A 12,102-nucleotide genomic window follows, 5' to 3' on the forward strand; every position below is an offset into this window, starting at 1 on the left:
AGTGAGAAGCCCACGTACTACAAAAAAAAAAAAGTGCCCTATTATGATTGTGTTACCGTCGATTTCCCCTTTTATTGCTGTTAGTATTTGCTTTATTTATTGAGGTGCTCCTATGTTGGCTGCATAAATAGTTACAATTGTTACATCTTCTTCTTGGATTGATCCCTTGATCAGTATGTAGTGTCCTTCTTTGTCTCTTGTAATAGTCTTTGTTTTAAAGTCTATTTTGTCTGATATGAGTATTACTACTCCAGCTTTCTTTTCATATCCAATTACATGGAATATCTTTTTCCATCCCCTCACTTTCAGTCTGTATGTGTCCCTAGGCCTGAAGTGGGTCTCTTGTAGACAGCATATATTCAGGTCTTGTTTTTGTATACAGTCAGCCATTCCATGTTTTTGTTGGAGCATTTAATCCATTTACATTTAAGGTAATTATCTATATGTATGTTCCTATTACCATTTTCTTAAGTGTTTTGGGTTTGTTAGTGTAGGTCTTTTCCCTCTCTTGTGTTTCCTGCCTAGAGAAGTTCCTTTAGAGTTTGTTGTAAAGCTGGTTTGGTTGTGCTGAATTCTTCTAGCATTTGCTTATCTGTAAAGGTTTTAATTTCTCCATCAAATGTGAATGAGATCCTTGCTGGATAGAGTAATCTTGGTTCTAGGTTTTTTCCTTTCATCATTTATAATATATCCTGACACTCCCTTCTGGCTTGCAGAGTTTCTGCTGAAAGATCAGCTGTTAACCTAATGGGGTTTCCTTGTATGTTATTTGTTGTTTTTCCCTTGCTGCTTTTAATATTTTTTCTTTGTACTTAATTTTTGATAGTTTGATTAATATGTTTCTTGGCACATTTCTTCTTGGATTTATCCTGTACGGAACTCTCTGTGCTTCCTGGACTTGATTAACTACTTCCTTACCCATATTAGGGAAGTTTTCAAGTATAATCACTTCAAATATTTTCTCAGTCCCTTTCTTTTTCTCTTCTTCTGGAACCCCTATAATTCGAATGTTGGTAGGTTTAATATTGTCCCAGAGTACTCTGAGACTGTCCTCAATTACTTTCATTCTTTTTTCTTTGTTCTTCCCTGTGGTAGTTACTTCCACTATTTTATCTTCCATGTCACGTATCTGTTCTTCTGCCTCAATTATTCTGCTACTGATCCCTTCTAGAGATTTTTTTTTTTTTTTTTTTTTTTTTTTTGCTGTACCTGGGCCTCTCACTATTGTGGCCTCTCCCGTTGTAGAGCACAGGCTCCGGACGTGCAGGCCCAGCAGCCATAGCTCACAGGCCTAGCCGCTCTGTGTCATGTGAGATCTTCCCTGACTAGGGCACGAACCCGTTTCCCCTGCATCAGCAGGTGGACTCTCAACCACTCGCCACCAGGGAAGCCCTTCTAGACATTTTAAAATTTCATTTATTGTGTTGTTCTTGATTGTTTGTTTGCTCTATAGTTCTTCTAGGTCCTTGTAAAGTGTTTCTTGTATTTTCTCCAATCTATTTCCAAGATATTGGATCATCTTTACTATCATTATTCTAAATTCTTTTTCAGGTAGACTGTCTATTTCCTCTACATTTGTTAGATCTGGTGGGCTTTTACCTTGCTACTTCATCTGCTGTGTGTTTCTTTGTCTTCTACTTTTGTTTAACTTTCTGTGTTGGGGTCTCCTTTTCACAGGATGCAAGTTTGTAGTTCCCATTGTTTTTGGTGTCTGGCCAGTGGCTAAGGTTGGTTTAGTGGGTTGTGTAGGCTTACTGGTTGAGGGGACTAGTACCTGTGTCCTGGTGGATGAGGCTGGATCTTGTCTTCCTGTTGGGCAGGACCGCATCCAGTCATTTGTTTTGGGGTATCTGTGACCTTATTATGGTTCTAGGCAGCCTCTCTGCTAATGGGTGGGGTTGAGTTCCTGTCTTGCTAGTTGTTTGCCATAGGGTGCCCAGCACAGTAGCTTGCTTGTCATTGAGTGGAGCTGGTTCTTAGCATTGAGATGGAGATCTCTGGGAGACTTTTGCCATTTGATATTACATGGAGGTGTGAGGTCTCTGGTGGTCCAATGTCCTGAACTTGGCTCTCCCACATCAGAGGCACAGCCCTGATGCCTGGCTGGAACACCAAAAGACTGTCCTCCACACAGCTCAGAATAAAAGGGAGAAAAAAAAAAAGAAAAAAGAAAGAGATAAAATAAAATAAAAGTTATTAAAATAAAAAACAAAAATAATTATTAAAATTTTTAAAGTAATTAAAAAAATAGAAAGAAAGAACAACCAAATCAAAAAACAAATCCACGAATGATAACAAGTGCTAAAAAGTATACTAAAAAAAAAAACGAAAAAAAAAACCAAAACAGACAGACAGAACCCTAGGACAAATGGTAAAAGCAAAGCTATAAAGACAAAATCACACACAGAAGCATATGCATACACACTCACAAAAAGAGAAAAAGGGAAAAAAATATATATATCATTATTCCCAAAGTCCACCTCCTCAATTTGGGATGATTCGTTGTCTATTCAGGTATTCCACAGATGCAGGGTACATCAAGTTGGCTGTGGAGATTTAATCCACTGCTCCTGAGGCTGCTGGAGAAATTTCCTTTTCTCTTCTTTGTACAGCTCCTGGGATTCAGCTTTGGAATTGGCCCTGCCTCTGCGTGTAGGTCGCCTGAGGGCATATGTTCTTCGCTCAGACATGACAGAGTTAAAGGAGCAGCTAATTCAGGGGCTCTGGCTCACTCAGGCCGGGAGTCGGGGGAGGGAGGAGTACGGAGTGTGGCGCGAGCCTGTGGTGGCAGAGACTGGCGTGACGTTGCACCAGCCTGAGGCACGCCGTGTGTCCTCCTGGGGAAGTTGTCCCTGGATCACAGGACCCTGGCACTGGCGGGCTACACAGACTCCCAGGAGGGGAGGTGTGGAGGGTGACCTGTGCTTGCACACAGGCTTCTTGTTGGCTGCAGTAGCTGCCTTAGCGTCTCAAGCCCATCTCTGTAGCTCCTTTAAGCAGTGCTCTTAATCCCCTCTCCTCGTGCACCAGGAAACAAAGAGGCAAGAAAAAGTCTCTTGTCTCTTTGGCAGTTCCAGACCTTTTCCTGGACTCCCTCCCAGCAAGCTGTGGCGCACTAGCTCCCTTTAGACTGTGTTCACACAGCCAACCCCAGTCTTCTCCCTGGGATCCGACAGAAGTCCGAGCCTCAGCTTCCAGCCCCCGCCCGCCCCGGCGGGTGAGCAGACAAGCCTCTCGGGCTGGTGAGTGCTGGTCGGCACCGATCCTCTGTGCGGGAATCTCTCCGCTTTGCCCTCCGCACCCCTGTTGCTGCGCTCTCCTCCGCGGCTCCAAAGCTTCCCCCCTCCAACACCCACAGTCTCCGCCCATGAAGGGGCTTCTAGTGTGTGGAAACCTTTCCTCATTCACAGCTCCCTCCCACTGGTGCAGGTCCCGTCCCTATTCTTTGTCTCTGTTTTTTCTTTTTTCGTTTGCCCTACCCAGGTATGTGGGGAGTTTCTTGCCTTTTGGGAGGTCTGAGGTCTTTTGCCAGCGTTCAGTTGATATTCTGTAGGAGTTGTTCCACATGTAGGTGTATTTCTGATTTATTTGTGGGGAGGAAGGTGATCTCCATGTCTTACTCTTCTGCCATCTTGAAACTCCTTCAAGAATAGTCTTTTGATTTGTTCTTTGGCCATGCACATTTATTAAAGGGAAACAAAATTTTTGTTCTGTGATTTATTATTAATTATAGTGTAATTATTCAATGCTGAATAATTCTGAGAAAAAGAAAATATGAATGTCTGTAGGGGGATTGTATTTCACTGAGTAAAAATATTGTAGAATTCTTCCTTTGTTTGTTACCAATTAAATTGTATTATTTTTTTTGAGAAGATCCATAAGTATAGTTTTAAACCTTTTATTCTGGGAAGCTTATTGACACAAACAACAAAAGAGTGTGAATGTTACCAGTTTAAACTATTTTTAAATTATTGCTGAAAATATGCTGTGAAATTTTTATTCCTTGTGACAAAAAGTTTCAGGGAGCAATCTTGATAGCAACCCCAAATTAGCATTTATCTTCTCCAGAGACTTGTTAAAAAGTGGCACATGGAAATGAGAAAATTTTAAAAGTAAATTAAGGAATACGATTTGCAGTGATAAAAATTTCATATTGTTTTAGAAAATATATATTGGTGTGATTCTCATGCAGGAGAACACTTTCATGCCAAGTATAAATTGCAAGGCTTTTATACAAGTCTACAGGGGGTTTAAACACTTAGCATCTTTTCAGTACAACAATGTTTTTGACTCAAAAAATAGTTTATAAAAGGAACATATAGAAAGGTAGCTACAAGCTTAATGGTTTTCTGCAATAAAATGACACTTAAACTTTGAAACTGATACACTATGTTGAACCTTTTATACAGCTCTCCCAGTCCTCTGCACTTGGTAGGCTTCAGCAAATGTTGATGTGACATGAAAATGTATCACTTCCATCTGGTCTTTCTCAACTGGAGTTTCTCATTTGAATCACAGAAAAGAGTTAAGTGACTATTTTCTTGATTCTCCCAAAGTTGATTTATAAATAATATCACACTAGATATATAGGAGAGAAGTTAATTTGTTATATCAATGGATGCTTAAGATACTAAGGCTTAATTTTCTCAAGAAACACCAGTTGAGAAAGTTTGACAGCTCTATTCTTAAGAAGACATACAATTAATGTCTCCTTATCCTTTTGTTATAAACTATAAGTGATAAAGCCAGTACTGTATATATGCAGAGGTATAGCTGTGGCCATGAAGGAAGAATCTATTGACATTCTATAATATATGAAATATGTATCATTCATCTTTCAGTGTCAAATCTATTAGGTCTCTCACCATAAACTGCAGCTGCTAAAACTGGACTAGTATTATAATTGGTGTAATTGATGATCTGCTTTTTGTTGTCAGAGTTTAAACAGGAGTCAAAGTTTGATAAGTGTTTTCAATTCCATTTTTTTAAAACTTTTGTCAGCCTCTACAAAAATGAAGTCATTTGTTCTCTTCAACAAATATTTATAGAACATACATAGCTTGACAGGCACTGTTCTATGCATTAAAATTTAAGAAATAAGAAAAATACATCTCTGTTTATCATCAAAGGGTAGAGTAAGAGTGAAGACTGGAGATAGAGAAACTGATAGAATAGACTGTAAGAGGTCAAGGATGGAAGGAAGGTATAGATATAGGTGGAAGCAAGGTATAGAAACAAGATGCTATAGACTTTTGTTGAAATACTGGCAAGGCCCATTATGATTTTGACTAGCCATTAAGGTCCTGAAGAACAATCAGAAGTTAGATATATTATGAAGATAACATCAACAGAAATTCCTGGTAAACTAAAAGTGGGTTATGAAAGAATGAAAAAGGTCAACTAAACTAAATGGAACTTTCAGTATAAATTCTTTATACCCAAGTGAGTATATTCTGTGTAGTAGTCCTCATTTTACAATCATAACCAACTAAAATAAGTAAAGGGAAACAAAATATCTGGCCCCAATTCTCTTCATATATAGATTCTCTTCTACATGATTATCAGATGGGAGTGCTAGAAAATAAGTATGTTTTTGTACTGCGAACACTGTACCCTATAGGAGCTAGATGGCCTAGTGATTTCTTCTGATCACGTTAATTTGAATCTCAGAATGTAACAGCAATCCCACTAGTCTCTGAAGTAGTAATATTAGCATTTTATCATTTTTGTTCCAATGCCAGCCATACCACTAAGAATTCTTTAATAGTTCTAGGACTAATATAATCTATTATGGGATTCTATAATTAATATAAATAATAATATTACTAGTATATACACAGCATAATAATGTATATGACACATTACATATATTTGAATATTACTTTTTAAAAAGTGCAAAAATGGTAAATTTCAGCACACAGTAAAATAAATGAATGCTCAACGACTTCAATGTAAGGTTAATTTCACTCAGTATAAGTTCTTTCACTTTTTCCTTTCACTACCTATTTACTATTAGAAAGTATTTGTTGTAGGATATTTACCTCCAAATTCTTATTTATTATTCCAAGAAATACAACCTTATTATCATCAAACTTAGAGTGTAAATTTTTAATTTAAGTTCTCCTTTTCTTGAACATCAGGCTTTGAATTTTAGCAGTAACGCTGAATATATTTTTAAGGTCTCATTGGTGAAATTATCTTCAGTGAAGTTATAATTAGTAAGATAGCATTTTGAATGGTATATATATTGACAGCATTTAATATAAAAACTAAAATAAAAAGAATAAAAAAAGAATAAAAATGAACATTAATCAAACAAATTAAAATATTATTTATTCAAGATTAATTGTGATAACCTTGAATCTCTTTTTCCATTTTCCTTAGTTTTCTTTTGTCTTTTTTACCAATAACAGCATTAATAAAACTTATTAGTGAGTGCTTTTTGACAGAATTTATTAACAGACAGAGATCAAATATTAGATAAGCAAGAGATGAAGAATGACTTAGGTGGTAAAGCATAAACTTATAATCCTCAGTTTAAAAATGTTGACATGATATGCAAGTGATATATTTGCCTCAAGTTGTGATCTAGAAAAAAGCAAGAGACTGTTATCCTGATCTTAAAAATTAAAACAATCTAGATAAGCTATACATTTATAGTTTTTGTTTGTGTGTTTGTTTTAATTATCTAGGGAATAAAACATAATAGAACTAAGTTAAAAAAGTGAGGAGGCCTTGGGAGAGAGGAGGCCTTCAACTGTATTGTGTGTGTGTGTAACTCAAATTTAAAATGGCACCATTTACAATAGCATCAAGACACATGAAATACTTTGGGAAAAACCTTACAAAATATGTGCAAAATTTGTATGATGCAAGCTATAAAATTGTGATGTGAAAAATCAAAGAAAACCTAAATAAATAGTGTGATATACTTTGTTCATGTATTGTAAAAAGCAGTATTTTTTAAGATTCTCTTCAAATTGATCTATAATTTCTTTGTAGATCCAATCAAAATTCCAGCAAGCCTTTTGTAGAAATTGCCAAAATAGTTCTAAAATTTATATAGTAAAACAAAGGACTTAGGATAGCCAAAATTTTTTTTTGAAAATAAGAAATAAAGTTGTAGTACTCATACTATTTGATTCCAAAACTTCTATAAAGGTATATTACTCCAATAGCATGCCATATGGTGGAAATAGAGATCGATGAATGAAATACAGAATCAAGAAATAGAACCACATATTTATGGTCAGTTTATAGCTAATGGAAAAAGGATAATTTTCTCAACATATGGAGCTGATGCAGTCCAGCAACAATATACCAAAAAACAAAATAAAACAAAACAAAACAAAACTTGAAGTGAATCATAAACATAAAACTATAAAAATCTTCTAGAAAAAAAAAAACAACTTTGTGATCCTGGGTTAGGCAAATATTTCTTAGAAGATAAAAAGCACTAATAATATAATTTTTAAAGTTTCTGTAAATGGACTTGAGTAAAATGTTACCTCCTGTTTTTCGAAAGACACTGTTAAGAGAAAAAAAAATCTCCAAAGCATAAGTCTGATAAAATAATTGTGTCCAGAATATATAATGAACATCAAAGATTTAATAAGACAAAAGTTTAATTTTAAAATGGACAAGAGATTTGAACAGGCAGTTCACTAAAGATATCATACCTCATATATTCATGAGGTCAAATGGTTTCATGAAGAGATGTTTGACATGATTAGTAATTAGGTAAATGTAAATTAATTTTTCATTAATTAATGAAAATACAGAGCAATACACAATGTGTTGCAAATAATGCACAATTAATGTATAGATAAATTTCTCATTCATCCATAATGAGAAACATTATGACATTTTGACCAGAATGGCAAATAACAAACAAAACAAAAAAACCTAACATTGGCATGGACACTACCATGTGCTGACAATAATATGGAGTGACTTGAACTGTTTGACATTTCATGTGGAAATGTATAAATGAAATAACCACTTTGAAATTGGATTTGGTAGTTTATTATAAAATTGAACGTATATAGTTACTATACCATCCAATAAACCTATCCCTAGGTATTGCGTAAGAGATAAAAAATAACGCATACTCTCCCAAAGACCTGTACACAAATGTTTGTAACAGTTTACTTGTATTCACCAAAAATTCCAAATCAATCTAAATATTTATCATGAATGATCCATCAGGAAACTGTACTACATCTATAAAATTCAACACTATTAAGCAATAAAAAGGACCAAACTGCTAATAAATGCAAAAACATGAATAAGTCTCAAAAGCATCATACTAAATTGAAAAAACAAAAAGACACAAATTTCAACATATTATATGGTCAATTTGTTTGACATTCTAGAAAAAACAAAACTCTAGGGAAATAAACCAGAAAAAAATCTGTAAAGTATCCTCATATGTCTATGAAATGAGCAAAGGGAAGATCAACAAATAAAAAATAAGCCATCTATTTTAACAAATTATTTCCTCAGTTTTAGAAGAAATAGCTTATACTTAATCATGCAAAGAAATTTTAACAGTTATAATGTAAGAAAATTATTGAGTTTAGCTTTAGCTTTTGCTGAGGACTGCCCAGTTAGAATCAGTACTTCTAACATTTCTTAAACTTTCTATTCTATTTTTATTTTGTAATTCTGTCATACACCTATACCAGTTTATAACAGTAGGTTGGTAGTTATAAAATATTTGAAAATTAATTGATTAATTAACAAATACTTTAATGATGTCAAATTTATAATTAACTTTAAAAATATGAGTATATTAAAAAGAATTGGCATTGATATTATAAACAAAGTCATTTGTAGCATAATCTCAAAAGAGAAAATACTCTGGACTGTGGTTTGTTTTGTGAAGTTATTTGAAATATACTATCAAATTTCTATTTATACCTTATTGCCAATAAAAAGGTTTTTAGATTTTAAAACAGGTATTTTCATTGAAAAATGTTTTCCATATTACTGCATGCTTTATGCATTCTCATTCTCTCACAAAAAAGTTCTGTATATTTTATTGCTTCTATTTACTTTTATGCAAAAAATATAATAGTTTGAAACACCATAAACTTATTGATTGAACAGATTAAATATGATTCTTAGGATTCTTTTAAACAAGGCTTTACATTTATTGCACCAATGTATTATAGCATAAAAATCAATGGTGTGCTGAAGCCAGCTCACCCTGGCTCAACAGAAATGATCATTCATTTTTCAGGAATTTTGATTGCTGGGTATTAAACACAGCCATTATTAAAGATTAATTACATAAATTTACTCTTAAACAAATAACATTAAAAGATAAAATAAAATCTCAAAACTCATTACTTCCTAATTGTTTTTCTATGCTTTATTATTCATTTATGTCTATGGTTATTTACATACAGTCCATGTATATAGTGAAATAGTATATACTGATGTGCCATTGTGCAACTTTCCCAATTCCACTTTCAGTAATATCACATTAGTAGCTAGAAATTGGCTATTGTTGCAATATTTATGTCATAAAAAGAGAAAGTACCATATTTAAATAAAAAACATGCTGTTAAACATGTATCAACACACTGCTACATGAAACCCTGCTTTTAGATGCCTGCTATGTAATAAGCATAGGTATTATAAATACAAAAAGAAATACATAAGGCACGTCTTCTGTCCTAATGACAAATACAGGATAAGAAGACTACAAGAGTGTGGTCAAGCTGGCAAAGTAGGAAGACTGTGAGCTCACCTCATCCCACAGGCACACCAAAATTACAACTATTTACAGAGCAACTATTGATGAGAAACACCTGAAGACCAGCAAAAATTATCTTCTACCACTAAAGACATAAAGAAGGAACCATAATGAGACAGGTAGGAGGGGCAGAGACACGATATAGTCAAGACCATAACCCTAGGTGGGCAACCCACAAATGGAAGGGTAATTACAGTTGCAGAGGTTTATCCCAAGGAGAGAGGGGTATGAGCCCAACATTAAGCCTCCCAGCACAGGAGTCTTGTACTAGAAGACAATCCCCCCAGAATGTTTGCCTTTGTAAGCTTACTTTTGGGAGAACTAGAGGTCTGTGGTAAATAGAGACTCCACACTTAAAAGGTGCACACAAAATCTCACATGCTCCCACTCTTACATGGGCAATTAATCTTCAACAAAGGAGGCAAGAATATACCCTGAGGAAAAGACTGTCTCTTCAAAAAATGATGTTGGGAATACTGGACAGCTACATGCAAATAATCAGACTGTACTATTTTCTCACACCATGCACAAAAATAAATTCAAAGTGGATAAAAATTTATGAATAAGACTTGTAACCATAAAACATCCAGAAGAAAACATAGACAGTATTCTTTTTGACATTGTTCTTAGTAATATTTTTTGTCTATGTCTCCTCAGACAAGGAAAACAAAAGCCAAAATAAACAAATGAGACAACATCAAACTAAAACGCTTTTGCACAGTGAAGGAAAATATCAAGGAAATGAAAAGACCACCAAATGAATGGGAGAAGATATTTGCAATGGATATATCTGATAAAGGAGTTATATTGAAATATACAAAGAACTCATAAAACTCAATATCAAAAAAATCAAATGAATCAATTAAAAACTGGATAGAGGAGCTGAATAGACATTTTTCCAAAGAAAACAGATTGCCAACAGGCACATGAAAAGATGCTCAACGTCATTAGTCAGCAGGGATATGGAAATGAAAACCACAATGAGGTATCATCTTACACCTCAGAATGGCTATTGTCAAAAAGAATGGCTATTATCAAAAAGACAACAAATAGCAAGTGTTGGTAAGGTTATGGAGAAAAGGAAACCCTTATGCACTGCTGGTGGGAAAGTAAATTGGAGCATCCACTATGAAAAAAAATATAGAGATTCCTCAAAAAATTAAAAATGGGAATACCATACTTTTCAGAAATTCTACTCCTGGGTATTTATACAAAGAAAATGAAAATACTACTTAAAAAAGATATATGCACCCCAATGTTTATTGCAACATTATTTACAATAGCCACAATATGAAAGCAACCGAAGTACCCATCAATAGATGAATGGTTAAAGAATAGTACTCAGCCATAAAAAAGAATGAAATCTTGCCATTGGTGACAACATGGATGGACCTAGAGGGTATTATGCTAGGTGAAATAAGTCAGACAGAGAAAGACAAATACTGTATGATTTCACTTATATGTGGGATCTAAAAAACAAAACAAACGAACAAACATAAAACAGAAACAGAGTCACAGATACAGGAAACTAAAGGTAGTTACTAGAATGGAAGAGTGTGAGGAGAGGAGAGGAGAGAAAAAAGTGAGGGAGATTAACAGGTACAAACTTCCAGTTGTAAAATAAATGTCATAGGTATGAATTAAGGGTATATGTGGAAAATATAGTAAATAATTATGTAATATCCTTGTATGGTGACAGGTGGTAACTAGACATCATGGCAATTATTTTGAAATGTATAGAAATACCAAATCAGTTATTGTGTAATAGGAACTAACATAGTGTCAATTATACTTCAACAACAAACAAACAAGGAAACAAACAAACTTGTAGAAAAAGAGATCAGATTTGTAGTTACCAGAGGCAGTGGGGAGGGGAAGGGGTAATTGGATGAAGATGGTCAAGAGGTACAATCTTCCAGTTATAAGATAAATAAATACTAGGATGTAATGTACAACATGATGAATATAATTTACACTGCTCTCATATATGAAAATTGTTAAGGGAGTAAATTGTAAGAGTTTTCATCACAAGGAAAAAAATATTCTTTTTCTTTAATTTTTTATCTATATGAGATGATGGATATTCACCAGACTTATTGTGGGAGTCATTTTATGATGCATGGAAGTCAAATCACTATGCTGTACACCTTAAACTTAGTTCTGGATGCAATTCTACCTGAATAAAACTGGAATTTAAAAAAAAAAGAAAGAAGACTAAGAATTTACTGTAGGCTTGTGGGCAATGGACTCTTCCAGAGGATGGGGGATGTACCATACAGAAGAAGTGACTTTGGGTTTGGGGCTTGACAAATGAATAGAAGTTCATCAAATGGAGGAGG

Source organism: Delphinus delphis, chromosome 5 (assembly GCF_949987515.2).
Source record: "Delphinus delphis chromosome 5, mDelDel1.2, whole genome shotgun sequence".
In the NCBI taxonomy this organism is placed as follows: Eukaryota; Metazoa; Chordata; class Mammalia; order Artiodactyla; family Delphinidae; genus Delphinus; species Delphinus delphis.